This window comes from Cibotium barometz, chromosome 19 (genome assembly GCF_041138505.1).
Source record: "Cibotium barometz isolate CiBa-2024 chromosome 19, ASM4113850v1, whole genome shotgun sequence".
Lineage (NCBI taxonomy): Eukaryota > Viridiplantae > Streptophyta > Polypodiopsida > Cyatheales > Cibotiaceae > Cibotium > Cibotium barometz.
This window is the reverse complement of record NC_141064.1, coordinates 1043931-1061981: the sequence shown is the minus strand read 5'-3', so window position 1 is coordinate 1061981 and position 18051 is coordinate 1043931.

The window sequence follows — 18051 nt, the reverse complement described above, 5'->3', positions numbered from 1 at the left end:
ATTCCTAGAATATGGTAGGAAGTCCTCTTTTTATGCTTTGAATGAGATTATTTTATGCATAATTTTTATAAAAATTTTGCCATAGCTCCGCTGCTATGACTAATAAATCTCAATTTTTCTAAGGGATAATGCTTATCATTAAGAAAATAATTAAAATAATCTCTAATTGGATTATCAATCTATAATGGATTGAATCATTAATATACATAAACTAAAAGCATAGAAAAAAGCCATTAATTTGGCCTCAAGCATAGCTTAATCTTGGGTTAAGGAAAAGCTTTATGAAAAGCTTACAACTTGCTTGATTCTTTGTTCACAGTAGAGGCCCCCAACCAATCAATTGGTTAAGTATGTTGATGGAGCCACTAATGGGGATTGAAGAAAGAGGGAAGCTCCAAAAACTAGTGAATTATTAAATGAATTCACAATTTCTGGCTTAGGTGGAGTAGAGTAACGATGCATAAACACTATATATTTTTCAACAAGGGGGAGGCTTCTATTTATAGGAAAAATTGAGCTCCTAACCAAACAAACTGATTCTAGAATTTTCTAAATCAGTTTGGTCAATATTTGACCATTTTTAGATCAGTTAAGCTAACTTTTTGGAACTAGACTTGAATGAGGAGAGAGGAGAGATGAAATATCTCAATTTTTATGAGTTTAAAACTCATTCAAGCATGTGAAATATGCACCTCCTTTAAAGAACTCCCCTTCCTTACATATGTGTCATAATGGAATCATTTTAATATTGCTCATAGTTTTTTTACTAATAAACCTTGTACATTTTCAACTCTTCATCTTATGTGAAATATGCACCTCCTTTAAAGAATTCCCCTTCCTTACATATGTCATATTTTTAATATTGCTCATAGTTTTTTACTAATAAACCTTGTACATTTTCAACTCTTCACCTCATGTGAGCATTTACTCATTTTTGGGTATTTTCTTTTTACAAGTTGGATTTATCTCCTCCCTACACATGGATTGATGCTATTGGTCCATAGGAACCTTAATTGGACCATAGTCTAAAGATTTCTGAAAATCTAGACCCTTAGGCTAAGGTTCTTTATAGCTATTTTCAATTAATTCCAATTGCACATTGGAAAATTCTTTTTGAATTTCTGTTTCAGGGGAACTCATCTGAATTAGAAGAGATATTTTTCTATCCAAAAATATTCAAAATCTGAATATTCTCTCTCAAGAATATTTTTCTCTCTCTAGGCTAAAACAGATAGAAACAAGGTCTTTATATTTCTGAAGAGGGATTGATTACAGGGAAAGATACTAGACATCAAAAAGGGGGTGGGGGAGGAATCTTACAGTGAATCTGTCAAAACAGAGAATTGAATTGTGTAACATTATAAAATCTGAGTGTGTACCAGAGTGTAAACAATCTATGCAAGAAGTAATTTGGAAAACTAAAAACATCAGAGCTATGTGTGTATCAATAGGCTCTGCAGCAGCAGCAACAAAGCTAGTTTCAACATTTTGTTAAAAGATGAGCACTTGGCAATTTTAGCATAGTCACCTTCTGATAAGAAAAGTTGGTTCTATTCTAGTCTATTTTAGAAAAGTGATTCCTGGAATGGATCCAGTGGAGGCGGGGGCCTGTAGCTCAGGGGATTAGAGCACGTGGCTATGAACCACAGTGTCGGGGGTTCGAATCCCTCCTCGCCCACAATCAATCATCCTTGAATGAAATGTCCCTTATATTTTGTTTTGAGGGAGTCGGCATGTAATTTTGGGCGTAGACCAAATCCGAGTAGAGCTTTAGTATATGAAAAAGGGCACTTGGCCAAAAAGGGTGAGCACTTATCCCAATCAAGGACACTTGCAGATAAACAAATTTCAATAGTAAATTTAAAAACCAACAATATCAAGCCACTCATGTTTTTAGGAGCAATACTGGCTAGTCCAAGATAAGCAGCAATCCTATTATCAAAAAGGCCAGCTACTACTGGAGGCAATAGTTAGCCTAAACAGTCTTAGATACTACAAGCAATAAGAAAAAATTCTACAAGTATGATCCTGCAAGGCAGAGAATGTCCATGTTATAGCATCAAACCGGCGCACCCACAGTCATAGCAAGGGAATGTGTGAAACAACCCCATTAGCATCACAACATACTATGTGCAACAGAGTATGTGAATCATAAAGCATGAACTAGAATGTGTGAAGCAGCATAGCACCAGGTGATAGAGCTAATTCTCTGCTCATAGAAAACTAGTAATGCCCGGAACACTGATAATATGCAGGGTACCGCCAAGTCAACATATGACATGAGTAGTAAGACTCATGGTATAATATCTCCACAAGGAAAACACTGGCTAGCATCGGCCTCATCTAAAAAGGGCAGCTTTTACAGGAAATATTCAAACAATCCGTTTTTGAAAGCATATAAGCTACAAAAAATAGTTCAGCAGTCTGAGCCTGCAATTCAAAAAGTATGCATGCCAAAGCAACAGACGAGACCTCCTATAATCATAGCAAGAGGATGTGTGAAACTGCACTAGTAGCAGCATATCATAATATATGTGCATCATAGTATGTGAATCATACTGATGAACATCTCAAAATGTGTGAAGCAGCATATCAAAACCTTCTACATGCAATCAAGAGAATCCTCTAGAGGCACACAGCAACCTACAAATCCACAAACCCCATCCAATATGCAGGGTACCCTCACCTCAACAAAAGAAATAAGTCTCATGGTAAAAATACCTCTCTAGGATTTTGCCAAGCAATATCTAGGTCCATGTCTTGTGGACACGTATTACCCATTAATCATTAGAAGTGAAAGTCCAGAGGACATCTATCCCAAAGAGATGAAAGCAAATAAAGTCCCTAATACAGAGCTCCTATGTTAACAATACCTATAGCATACTAGTATATTCAGACCCTATCTGCCCCAAGTAGTAAGCCAGGGTTTACCATACATCATGAAGCCAAGTAGATTATTTAGTACATAAGCCACAGGTTCAGATGTGTAACCATTCTGATGAGATCAAATAACGGCATGTAGTCTGTATAAGTAATGCATTCCACAAGCAATTATCTCTTATGTGCTATGTAATCATTAGTGAAAAGCAAAGGGTTTTATAATAGAGCTCCATTATCCAAATTAAAGACGTTGTGCAACCACATTAGGTAAAAATGGAAATTCAAATATACATTGCACCTATGAAGAAGGCGCACCGAATCATAGTAAGCAATAGAGCCATGATCACAAAACATACCCAAAGGGCGAAGTGAGGGACCTGAGTAAGCAATGCAGATGTGTGCCACTCACCCCAAATTTGTCTTGATTTATAGCAAATCCTCAGTCTCGAGGCATCTTCATGCATCAGCAGCCCATGTGCCCTCTCATCATTGCAGTTATATAGTGGAGCCTTGAATAGAGCAGTCCAAAAGCAAAAAGGGTGCCATCATCTTCTCTGTATAGTGTTACCCATCTCTTTATTGTGAAGCCGGAGTTAGGTTTAATATGATAACAACAATAAAGTTACTCAAATTGTGTTAACCAATAAGTTATATTTTGGGACTCCTCCAAGTCAAAATATATAGCCTGGTGCCCACATTAAAGTAAAAAGGTTATCCCAAGAAACAAGCAATTATATCTTTAAGACTATCAACCAGAGGCACATTGATGGTGAGAATCTAAACAAGCAATTATATCTTTAAGACTATCAGAGGCACATTGATGGTGAGAATTGTTTGAAGACTTTCCTTATCCTTATCTAGCTCAACCAAAAGCTTAACCCAATCATTAAAGGAGAGGAGTTGTAGAAGAGAGCCATGTTGGCACGGCTCTTGTCGAACCGAGGACACGATAATATCTTGTGCTTCTTCGGTCTTGATGCATGCCAAAACATGCTGGCAGGCTTTTGACGGTGAATGGTAAGGAGGAATCTCTGACCCTCTAAAAAGGGGTAAAATCTATGAGATATAAAACATAGTATTAGTCAAAATAAAGGTACTATTGAAGCTAGACTTCCTAAAACCAGCCAACATAAGGGCACCACGGCTGTGTGCCAAGCTCCAACCTCAATCGGCATACAATTCAATCTTTAAGACTATCGGCTAAAAGCACAATGATAGCGAGAATTGTATAAATATGGCTGAGGTATAAAGAGTTTGAGTATTAGTATGTGGACTATCTCCAAAGAGAGTAGCCTCTGTAGCTAGAGTGTGTGTTTTTGTTTTGAACATAATACAATACCCTACAACTGAATACCAAATTCAAAAGACACTCTATACTCAAGATATGAATGGAAACATGATATATTTCATCATGTGTGTAATATGTCATGTTTTTAGAGCACTTAGTGTCTCAAGTAAAACATCAAGATGAGATTTAGATCTAGTGAGAGAAAAAAACACAACAAGCTAAGGCAGATCCTCGGCGCGGCAGAGAAACCCTTTTTCACACATGCAATCCGGAGAAGGTGAGTCCTATTACCTGCATCCATACAATTAGACAAACAAAAGTGTTAGTCTTGATGTGTCATTCAGGTGTCAGGGGACTCAACCACTTGTCATCAATGTCACTCAACACTACACATGTGATAGGTCTCTATATAGTAAAGAAATTCACAACACAAGTTATATCAAGAAAGCAAGCTGTACCTAATCAATGCAGCCATTGATTAGACCAAGAGCATTAAGAGAATACCATTATCAGAATTAAGATTTCTCTTTTACCCATTAATCATTAGAAGTGAAAGTCTAGAGGACATCTATTCCAAAGAGATGAAAGCAAATACAGAGCTCCTATGTTAACAATACCTACAGCATACTAGTAGTTAGACCCTATCTGCCCCAAGTAGTAAGCCAGGGTTTACCATACATCATGAAGCCAAGTAGTTTATTTAGTACATAAAGTCCCTAATACAAAGCTCCTATGTTAACAATACCTACAGCATACTAGTAGTCAGACTCTATCTGCCCCAAGTAGTAAACCAGGGTTTACCATACATCATGAAGCCAAGTTGTTTATTTAGTACATAAGCCACAGGTTCATATGTGTACTTCTCAATCCAAATGAAGCTTTTCATAAAGCTTTTCCTTAATCCAAGATTAATCTATGCTTGAGGTCAAATTAATGGCTTTTTTCTATGCTTTTAGTTTATGTATTTCATGAATATTGATGATTCAACCCATTATTGGGTTAATGATCCAATTAGGGATCATTCTAATCATTTCCTTAATGATAAGCTTTATCCTTCAAAATAAATTGAGATTTATCAGTCATAGTAGCGGACCTATGGCAAAATTTTTATAAAAATTACACGTAAAATAATTTTATTCAAAGCATGAAAAGAGAACTTCCTACCATATTCTAGGAATTATCATCCTAGATTAATTGAAAGAATTTTATTGTAATCATGGAGAAATTGATTTTTATGTTATGCATAATTGATGATTATTTTATTATAAAAGTGTTACTTTTATCATATTTGGATTTCATGCATAGAGGTATGCATAAAAGAATTATTATTTTAATATAAAAGTGTTTCTTTTATCATATTTGGATTTCATGCATAGAGGTATGCATAAAAGAATTATTATTTTAATATAAAAGTGTTTCTTTTATCATATTTGAATTTCATGCATAGAGGTATGCATAAAAGTTGATTATTTTATTATAAAAGTGTTTCTTTTTTCATATTTGGATTTCATGCATAGAGGTATGCATAAAAGTTGATTATTTTATTATAAAAGTGTGACTTTTATCATATTTGGATTTCATGCATAGAGGTATGCATAAAAGTTGATTATTTTATTATAAAAGTGTGACTTTTATCATATTTGGATTTCATGCATAGAGGTATGCATAAAAGTTGATTATTTTATTATAAAAGTGTGACTTTTATCATATTTGGATTTCATGCATAGAGGTATGCATAAAAGTTGATTATTTTATTATAAAAGTGTGACTTTTATCATATTTGGATTTCATGCATAGAGGTATGCATAAAAGTTGATTATTTTATTGTAAAAGTGTTACTTTTATCATATTGGATTTCATGTATAGAGGTATGCATAAAAGATATTTTTTTTATACTAAAAGTGTGATTTTCATCATAAATGGATTTTATGCACAACTTAGATGCATAAGAGAAATTCTTTTATTCTAAAAGTGTAATGCATAGGAAGATGCATAAATTCAAAGTGTCATTCTCATCTAAATTGAATTTATGCATAGGAAGATGCATAAAAGAATGGAATTTCAATTCAAAAGTGTTATTCTCATCCAAATTGAATTTATGCATAGGAAGATGCATAAAAGATGGATTTTAAATTCAAAAGTGTCAATTCTCATCTAAATTGAGTTTATGCATAGGAAGATGCATAAGAGATAGAATTTTAATTCAAAAGTTTCATTTTCATTTAAAATGAATTTATGCATAGGAAGATGCATAAAAGATTGATTTTTAAATGAGATGTGATAATATGTGATAAGATGCGTATGGGAAGTGATAGGATGTGATAAGAGGTGTATGAGATGTGATAAGATGTGATAAGATGCGTATGGGAAGTGATAGGATGTGATAAGAGGTGTATGAGATGTGAAAAGATGTGATAAGATGTGTATGAGATGTGATAGGATATGATAAGAGGTGTATGAGATGTGATAGAATGTGCTAAGATGAGTTAGGATGTGTTAAGATGTGTATGGGATGAGGTAGAGAGTGTATCTGATGGGATAAGATGTATATGGGATGTGTTAGGGTGAGAATAGATGTAGTATGGATGTATGGATGTAGATTCGGATGTAGATGTATGTATGTGAATGTGGATGTATGAATGAGGATGTGAAAATAGATGTATGCATGTAGATGCGTATATATGAATGTGAAATTGGATGTATGTATAATGTGGATGTATGAATGAGGATGTGAAAATAGATGTATGCATGTAGATGCGTATGTATGAATGTGAAATTGGATATAGATGTGGACGTACGAACATGGATATGTATGTAGAATAATGAATGTGAATGTGTATGTGAAATAATGAATGTGAATGTGTATGTGAAATAATGTGTAGTCTATATGAGTGAATGGATGAGAATGAATGGAATAGGGAATAAGTAATGTGGTCCGAGAGTGATAATGTGGAAAGACGAGAGTTCGTTATAGAAATTGTATTTTGTGACTGTTTGTAAATGACTGTTTTATGTCAAGAATGCTGGGGAAGCATTTTGACCGTCTTGAGGATTAAGGTCATGAAGACCGAACTGATAAAGTTGCAACTGCTGACGGAGAGTCAATGGAGGACGTCTTGCGTAGCAAGGTCGGCCGAGGTTTTGACCAGCCTCGGTTCGATTTAAATGGTGAGCTTCCAGTACGGTGGATTAGGGACCAAGGAAGCGGCCTATGAGTGAAGCACTAGGTCACCTGCGAAGGATCCTAGAGGGTGTTGACCATACGGTGCTCGGGCTCTGGGTCGCCGAAGATACCCACACGTGCGTCGAGGAAGATATTGGAACAAGGAGTAAGGGTTGTTTTCTAAAACCGGGCATGGATCTGGTTGATTGACCTTGCTGGTCCCGGATGAGTCCATGGCTCTTTTATATGGATCTGTGGGTTGATCTTGCTGATCTTCCACGGAGATTCCATTCTATTATATGAATATATTGCCTGTTACTATGAGCTAGGAACTATGGAAAAGGCCCCTGAGTGAACAGGTGGTGAGCGTTCTGGTTACCAATGATGCCATAAGTATACCGATGAATGAATGACTGAAAATAAGGATTCAACTAGAGACTTTGAGGATTGTCATCAGTGACATAATGGTTTCATTAAAGGATTGTTTGAAAGTTAGTTGATGCTGAGAAAAAGGCAATTTCATATTGGGTGTGTAAGTGGTGTGACTAGTTTTACGTTTGCATGAACTTCCGGCTAGGGGGTCTGGGAACTCTTTTCCTTGGTACCCGGGACAAAACCTAACCAAATTCCTAATTGGATCTCATCACTATAGTGGTTGGGAGGTTGGCTAACCCATGGGACTGGATGGGGTTAGGCTGGACTGATGGATCCGTAAATCAAGACTCAATTTCTGTTATTACGATAGATGAAGTAAATCCCGGATAGTAATTGTTCTATGGATAGGAATCAACGGCTGTGCCTCTTGATGGGGAAAAAAGCGTTGATCCCAATGATCCAAGTGCAAGTTTTGTCCTTGATTGACCAAGTACCTTTAAAGGTGCAGTCGGATCAGTTTGATCAGTAATGGTCTTGACTACGTTAGAGTAAAAAGTTATCCTGGTGGAATCACCGGTGCTTTCCGAATAAAGGAAGTTTTTTCGGGTTCGATTTTGGAAAAACCGACGGATTAGTCTTTTGTCTAGATATCCGTGGACGAGGCCCCGAGTGTGAGACTTTGCCCCGCGCAAGATATGCTACTTCCGCTCTTAGTACCCCGAATCCGTTGTGCAGTGGGGACAGGGATCTCACAATTAAAGGACAGGAGTTGTAGAAGAGAGCCATGTTGGCATGGCTCTTGTCGAACCGAGGACACGATAATATCTTATGCTTCTTCAGTCTTGATGCATGCCAAAACATGCTTGCAAGCCTTTGACGAGTGAATGCTCACGAGGAATCTCTGAATCTCTGAAAAGGGGTAAAATCTATGAGACATAAAACAGAGTATTAGTCAAAAGAAAGGTACTATTGAAGCTAGACTCCCTAAAACCAGCCAACCTAAGGGCACCACGACTGTGAGCCAAGCTCCAACCTCAATCGGCATACAATTCAATCTTTAAGACCATCGGCTAAAAGCACAATGATAGCGAGAATTGTATACGGCTGAGGTATAAAGAGTTTGAGTATGAGTATGTGGACTATCTCTAAAGAGAGTAGCCCCTGTAGCTAGAGTGTGTGTTTTTTGTTTTAAACATAATACAATACCCTACAGCTCAATACCAAATTCAAAAGACACTCTATACTCAAGATATGAATGGAAACATGATATATTTCATCATCTGTGTAATACATCATGTTTTTGGAGCACTAAGTGTCTCAAGTAAAACTTCAAGATGAGATGTAGATCTAGTGAGAGAAAAAAAACACAACAAGCCGAGGCAGATCCTGGGCAGAGAAACCCTTTTTCACACATGCAATCTAGAGAAGGTGAGTCTTGTTACCTACATCCATACAAACAGACAAATAAAAGTGTTAGTCTAGATGTGTCTTGCAGGTGTCAGGGGACTCAACCACTTGTCATCAATGTCACTCAACCACTTGTCATCAATGTCACTCAACACTACGCATGTCATAGGTCTCTATATAGTAAAGAAATTCACAACACAAGTTATATCAAGAAAGCAAGCTGTACCCAATCAATGCAGCATTGATTAGACCAAGAGCATTGAGAGAGTACCATTATCAGAATTAAGATTTCTCTTTTATCAGTCTAAGCCAAACCCATCTTACTCACTATATCAGAGCTATCTGTAGATTCAGAATCTTTGTAGAAAAAATCTAAATCCTAATTCCAACCCTATTTGGTCAAAAAATCTTAATATGTACCTATAGAATATATAGATGATTGTTTCCTAATTACAAAGGAAATAAGAACTTTTCCATTCTATACAAAATTTGCCTATTGAGGCAAATCTTTAATTAATACAAAGTTACCCTAGTCTTTACAAAGTTCCCTGTAAGCTTATTATTCAGATTATTTCATTCAGTTTTAGAAAAGTTTTTATTATTATTTAGATTTAAGATCATCCAAACTAGTCTAGAATTATAAAATTTTATCTTTTTGGTAAAGTAAAAGTGAATCTGTCAAAACAGAGAATTGAATTATGTAACATTATGTGAGTACTTACCCTATACCAGAGTCTAAACAATCTATGCAAGAAGTAATTTGGAAAACTAAAGACATCAGAGCTACGTGTGTATCAATAGGCTCTGCAGCAGCAACAAAGCTAGTTTCAACATTTTGTTAAAAGATGAGCACTTGGCAATTTTAGCATAGTTACCTTCTGATAAGAAAAGTTGGTTTTATTCAAGTCTATTTTAGAAAACTGGTTCCTAGAACGGATCTAGTGGAGGCGGGGGCTTGTAGCTTAGGGGATTAGAGCACGTGGCACAAACCACGGTGTCGGGGGTTCGAATCCCTCCTCGCCCAGAATCAATCATCCCTGAATGAAATGTCCCTTATATTTTATTTTAAGGGAGTCGGCATGTAATTTTGTGCATAGACCAAATCCGAGTAGAGCTTTAGTATATGAGAAAGGGCACTTGGCCAAAAAGGGTGAGCACTTAGCTCAATCAAGGACACTTGCAAATAAACAAATTTCAACAGTAAATTCAAAAACCAATAGTATCAAGCCACTCATGTTTAGGAGCAATAGGCTTGGGTTTAACCTCGCCTTCGCGTAGCAAGCCCATACCTGACTTGGGGATGGAATCGCTACTCGGCTCGGGTATAACCCCGTCTTCGCTACAACGATTTGGTGTAACATTGGCGGCTTTGCCGCCCGCCGGGCCGACTCAGGTATTGAATCGCTACTTGGGTTTGGTGTAACACGGTCTTCGCTACCCGACTCGGGTATTGAATTGCTACTTACTGTAACGTCGTCTTCACCGCCCGACTGGGACATTGAATTGCTACTTGGATTTGGTTTAACATCGTCTTCGCTAACTGACTCGGGTATTGAATCGCCACGTGGGGTTGGCATAACATCAAGGTCTAATTGAGGTTCTGTATCTCGCTTTTTCTTTTTCTTCTTACTCGTATCCATGGACAAGACTGGCTAGTCCAAGATAAGCAGCAATCCTATTATAAAAAAGGCTAGCTATCGGAGGCAATAGTCAGCCTAAGTACTCTGAGATACTACAAGCAATATGAAAAAATTCTACAAGTATGATCCTACAAGGCAGAGAATGTCCATGTTATAGCATCAAACCGGCCCCCCACCCACAGTCATAGCAAGGGAATGTGTGAAACAGCCCCATTAGCATCACAACATACTATGTGCAACAGAGTATGTGAATCATAAAGCATGAACTAGAATGTGTGAAGCAGCATAGTAGAACCACACCAGGTGTGATAGAACTAATTCTCTGCACATAGAAAACTAGTAATGCCCGAAACACTGATAATCTGCAGGGTACCTCCAAGTCAACCTATGACATGAGTAGTAAGACTCATGGTATAATATCTCCACAAGGAACAATGCTGGCTAGCATCAGCCTCATCTAAAAAGGGCAGCTACTACAGGCAATATTCAAACAATCCATTTTTGAAAGCATATAAGCTGCAAAAAATAGTTCAGCAGTCTGAGCCTGCAATTCAAAAAATATGCATGCCAAAGCAACAGACGAGACCTCCTATAATCATAGCAAGAGGATGTGTGAAACTGCACTAGTAGCAGCATATCATAATATATGTGCATCATAGTATGTGAATCATACTGATGAACATCTCAGAATGTGTGAAGCAGCATATCAAAACCTTCTACGTGCAATCGAGAGAATCCTCTAGAGGCACACAGCAACCTACAAATCCACAAACCCCATCCAATATGCAGGGTATCCTCACATCACCAAAAGAAATAAGTCTCATGGTAAATATACCTCTATAGGATTTTGCCAAGCAATATCTAGGTCCATGTCTTATGGACATGTATTACCCCCATTAATCATTAGAAGTGAAAGTCCAGAGGACATCTATCCCAAAGAGATGAAAGCAAATAAAGTCCCTAATACAGAGCTCCTATGTTAACAATACCTACAGCATACCAGTATATTCAGACCCTATCTGCCCCAAGTAGTAAGCCACAAGGTTTACCATACATCATGAAGCCAAGTAGATTATTTAGTACATAAGCCACAGGTTCAGATGTGTAACCATTCTGATGAGATCAAAATAATGGCATAGAGTTTGTACAAGTAATGCATATTCCACAAGCAATTATCTCTTATGTGCTATGTAATCATTAGTGAAAAGCAAAGGGTTTTATAATAGAGCTCCATTATCCAAATTAAAGACATTGTGCAACCACATTCGGTAAAAATAGAAATTCAAATATACATTGCACCTGTGAAGAAGGCGCACCAATCATAGTAAGCAATAGAGCCATGATCACAAAACATACCCAAAGGGCTAAGTGAGGGACCTGAGTAAGCAATACATAAGCAGACTAGTGAGTGTGTGCCACTCACCCCAAATTTGTCTTGATTTATAGCAAATCCTGAGTTGAGGCATCTTCATGCATCAGCAGCTCATGTGGCCTCTCATCCTTGCAGGCATATAGTGGAGCCTTAAATAGAGCAGTCTAAAAGCAAAAAGGGTGCCATCATCTTCTCTGTGTAGTGTTACCCATCTCCTCATTGTAGAGCCGGAGTTAGGTTTAATATGATAAAACAATAAAGTTACTCAAATTGTGTTAACCAAAAATTTATATTTTGGGACTCCTCCAAGTCAAAGTATATAGACTGGTGCCCACATTAAAGAAAAAAGGTTATCCCAAGCAATAAATAAAAAAGATTTAACATTATGACAGGTATGATGTGTGTATTGTGTGTGTGTGTGTGTGTGTGTGTGTGTGTGTGTTCTATAGCAATAAAAAATCCAAACTCATTTATGGTCTCAAGATGAAAATCCCAAATAAGCTAAGAAGAAATCTCAGCTCATACCAGAAAATGAATGAAATAGAAATTCTAGCCTTTAGTCCTTAAGTGACCCAATATTAGGTCAAAGAACATGTTCAACACTACCCACAGGTTCCAAAAATTCTATGAGACACACGTTAGAAAATTCAAGGGTCCAATAAAAACCCTTAGTTTAGAAAAATTAGGTAGCAAAATTGTATAAGTTAAGAGAGATATAGGTGTGTGTGTACCCACGTGGCCCTGACCGGGCACAGGCTCCACACAAGCCTATTTCCCACCAAAAGATATTGATGTGTGAAGACTGAGTAGACTAGGAAGCCTTAGTTAGGCTCTTTGGCAATGTTTGCCATACATATATATTCCAGTTAGAATCCACTGGCTATGTTGCCAGGTAAATGCAATGATGACCTGCATGTCAAACAAAGAAGGAAAAGAGTATTTCTGAAGGTAGACTACCTATCACCAGACCACCAAAGGCACTATGGCTATGAGTCAAGCTCCAACCTCAATCTAAACAAGCAATTCTATCTTTAAGACTATCGGCCAGAGCCACAGTGATGGCGAGAATTGTTTGTAGACTTTCCTTATCCTTATCTAGCTCATCCAAAAGCTTAACCCAATCATTAAAGGACAAGAGTTGTAGAAGAGAGCCATGTTGGCACAGCTCTTGTCGAACCGAGGACACAATAATATCTTGTGCTTCTTCAGTCTTGATGCATGCCAAAACATGCTGGCAGGCCTTTGACAGTGAATGGTCAGGAGGAATCTCTGAATCTCTTAAAAGGGGTAAAATCTATGAGACATAAAAGAGAGTATTAGTCAAAAGAAAGGTACTATTGAAGATAGACTCCCTAAAACCAGCCAACTCAAGGGCACCACAGCTGTGAGCCAAGCTCCAACCTCAATCGGCACACAATTCAATCTTTAAGAGCACAATGATAGCGAGAATTGTATACGGCTGTATACGGCTGAGGTATAAAAGGTTTGAGTATGAGTATGTGGACTATCTCCAAAGAGAGTAGCCCCTATAGCTAGAGTGTGTGTTTTCGTTTTAAACATAATACAATACCCTACAGCTCAATACCATATTCACAAAAGACACTCTATACTCAAGATATGAATGGAAACATGATATATTTCATCATCTGTGTAATACATCATGTTTTTGGAGCACTAAGTGTCTCAAGTAAAACTTCAAGATGAGATGTAGATCTAGTGAGAGAAAAAAAACACAACAAGCCGAGGCAGATCCTGGGCAGAGAAACCCTTTTTCACACATGCAATCCAGAGAAGGTGAGTCTTGTTACCTACATCCATACAAACAGACAAATAAAAGTGTTAGTCTAGATGTGTCTTGCAGGTGTCAGGGGACTCAACCACTTGTCATCAATGTCACTCAACACTACGCATGTCATAGGTCTCTATATAGTAAAGAAATTCACAACACAAGTTATATCAAGAAAGCAAGCTGTACCCAATCAATGCAGCATTGATTAGACCAAGAGCATTGAGAGAGTACCATTATCAGAATTAAGATTTCTCTTTTATCAGTCTAAGCCAAACCCATCTTACTCACTATATCAGAGCTATCTGTAGATTCAGAATCTTTGTAGAAAAAATCCGAATCCTAATTCCAACCCTACTTGGTCAAAAAATCTTAATATGTACCTATAGAATATATAGATGATTGTTTCCTAATTACAAAGGAAATAAGAACTTTTCCATTCTATACAAAATTTACCTATTGAGGCAAATCTTTAATTGATGCAAAGTTACCCTAGTCTTTACAAAGTTCCCTGTAAGCTTATTATTCAGATTATTTCATTCAATTTTAGAAAAGTTTTTTTTATTGTTTAGATTTAAGATCATCCAAACTAGTCTAGAATTATAAAATTTTATCTTTTTTGGTAAAGTAAAAGTGAATCTGTCAAAACAAAGAATTGAATTGTGTAACATTATAAAATTTGAGTGAGTACCTACCATGTACCAGAGTCGTAAACAATCTATGCAAGAAGTAATTTGGAGAACTAAAAACATCAAAGCTACGTGTGTATCAAGAGGCTCTGCAGCAGCAGCAGCAAAGCTAGTTTCAACATTTTGTTAAAAGATGAGCACTTGGCAATTTTAGCATAGTTACCTTCTGATAAGAAAAGTTGGTTCTATTCCAGTCTATTTCAGAAAAGTGGTTCCTGGAATGGATCCAGTGGAGGCGGGGGCCTGTAGCTCTCAGGGGATTAGAGCACGTGGCTATGAACCATGGTGTCAGGGGTTCGAATCCCTCCTCGCCCACAATCAATCATCCTTGAATGAAATGTCCCTTATATTTTGTTTTAAGGGAGTCGGCATGTAATTTTGGGCGTAGACCAAATCCGAGTAGAGCTTTAGTATATGAAAAAGGGCACTTGGCCAAAAAGGGTGAGCACTTAGCCCAATCAAGGATACTTGCAGATAAACAAATTTCAAGAGTAAATTAAAAAACCAACAGTATCAAGCCACTCATGTTTAGGAGCAATATTGGCTAGTTCAAGATAAGCAGCAATCCTATTATCAAAAGGCCAGCTACTCGAGGCAATAGTTAACCTAAACAGTCTGAGATACTACAAGCAATAAGAAAAAATTCTATAAGTATGATCCTACAAGGCAGAGAATGTCCATGTTATAGCATCAAACCGGCCCATCCACAGTCATAGCAAGGGAATGTGTGAAACAGCCCCATTGGCATCACAACATACTATGTGCAACATAGTATGTGAATCATAAAGCATGAAAACACCATATTAGATAATTTGGGAAAAATCCCATTCCCATTTGAAAAATGGGAGCATGGTGAACTTGTCCAAAAGTTTGTCAAAAACCCCTCATGTGACATATCATCGGAAAGATCTTGAAGAGTAGAATCTAAATCTATGATCTCCGACAAATTTGGAGTTAGTATGTTTAAGATATGTCCAAAACTATATGGAGTAATTGACCCAAATTACCTAATATTTGACTTTGAACTAGAATGTGTGAAGCAGCATAGCAGAACCACACCACGTGTCATAGAGCTAATTCTCTGCACATAGAAAACTAGTAATGCCCGGAACACAGGGTACCGCCAAGTCAACATATGACATGAGTAGTAAGACTCATGGTATAATATCTCCACAAGGAAAACACTGGCTAGCATCGGCCTCATCTAAAAAGGGCAGCTTTTACAGGAAATATTCAAACAATCCATTTTTGAAAGCATATAAGCTACAAAAAATAGTTCAGTAGTCTAAGCCTGCAATTCAAAAAGTATGCATGCCAAAGCAACAGACGAGACCTCCTATAATCATAGCAAGAGGATGTGTGAAACTGCACTAGTAGCAGCATATCATAATATATGTGCATCATAGTATGTGAATCATACTGATGAACATCTCAGAATGTGTGAAGTAGCATATCAAAACCTTCTACATGCAATCAAGAGAATCCTCTAGAGGCACACAGCAACCTACAAATCCACAAACCCCATCCAATATACAGGGTACCCTCACCTCAACAAAAGAAATAAGTCTCATGGTAAAAATACCTCTCTAGGATTTTGCCAAGCAATATCTAGGTCCATGTCTTGTGGACACGTATTACCCATTAATCATTATTAGAGGTGAAAGTCCAGAGGACATCTATCCCAAAGAGATGAAAGCAAATAAAGTCCCTAATACAGAGCTCCTATGTTAACAATACCTACAGCATACTAGTATATTCAGACCCTATCTGCCCCAAGTAGTAAGCCAGGATTTACCATACATCATGAAGCCAAGTAGATTATTTAGTACATAAGCCACAGGTTCAGATGTGTAACCATTCTGATGAGATCAAATAACGGCATGTAGTCTGTACAAGTAATGCATTCCACAAGCAATTATCTCTTATGTGCTATGTAATCATTAGTGAAAAGCAAACGGTTTTATAATAGAGCTCCATTATCCAAATTAAAGACATTGTGCAACCACATTAGGTAAAAATAGAAATTCAAATATACATTGCACCTGTGAAGAAGGCGCACCGATCATAGTAAGCAATAGAGCCATGATCACAAAACATACCCAAAGGGCTAAACGGACCTGAGTAAGCAATACACAAGCACACTAGTGAGTGTGTGCCACTCACCCTAAATTTGTCTTGATTTATAGAAGCAAATCCTCAGTCTCGAGGCATCTTCATGCATCAGCAGCCCATGTGCCCTCTCATCATTGTAGTTATATAGTGGAGCCTTGAATAGACCAATCCAAAAGCAAAAAGGGTGCCATCATCTTCTCTATGTAGTGTTACCCATCTCCTCATTGTAGTGTTACCCATCTCCTCATTGTAGAGCCGGAGTTAGGTTTAATATTGTAAGGCTCCTCCCTTTAAAAATGGGAGAAACACTTAAGATAGTCCGCTAAGTCTTATCTTGGGAAAAATTTCCTATTCATCGACACCTTGACCCTGCAGAGATTCAAGGATACGATTCATAGGTATGACCTAGCTCTATCCCGCAGGGGGAGCGTGATTTCCTAAACATCAAATCACCCATAGGGCAATTGATCAAAAATTGGGCAACTACTAGACTTGATGTCTAGAGACAACGCTTTTTTCCTCATCTCATGCAAGGCACAGCCGCGCTGACCTAGTTTTCTAGAATAGAGTTGCCCAAGAACCTAACTATCTAACGTAGGGCTATCACTTAATCATTTGGAAAGCTACCCGACTAATCGGGTCCACCCATCCGTAGGATGGTGCCGTCAGGGCATTCCATCCTCCCACTTTCCACCCTACTCACGCATCAATTTGTTTTCTAATTAGTTCTACCACACTGTTTGACATAAATAAGCATATTCCTTAATTAGGGCCCTTCTTCACAAGGTTCGTTATAACAGCCTTCTTACACAATACAATCATACCAAAGACAAGATGCAATTATATAAAAAGTTTATACATGAATCCATTTCCATACAAGCCAATCCGGCTCTCTTATTCTTATTCTGCCGATGATCTAGAATTCGGCCTTCCAGCCTCTACATGCTGGGCATAACCCTAAGGGACCATACACCTCATCTTCGGCTGCTGGCGAGGACTCAAACCGGCCTGTCGCCCTCTCAGGCTCCATCGCTCGATCCTCCCGCCCCTCAGAGGGATGTCTGCGCACTAGGGTGGGCTTATTTACCGCACTAGCCTGGGCCCTCAGAACTAGGCAGCCTCATAATCTCTCGCCTCAATCGGTGATCCTTATTCTTCCAAAGGTATGAGGGATACCTTGGACCATTACCGGGCTTTGCTAACGACGCCGCCCGGCTACACAAGCACGGAACGGAGTTAGCGTTGAAGCTAAAAAAAAATCTTGAATTCCAAAGATAACAACTTCAATGCAATTTTCTAAGTATAGCATTCACAATTCATGAGGATAGCAATTTCAACG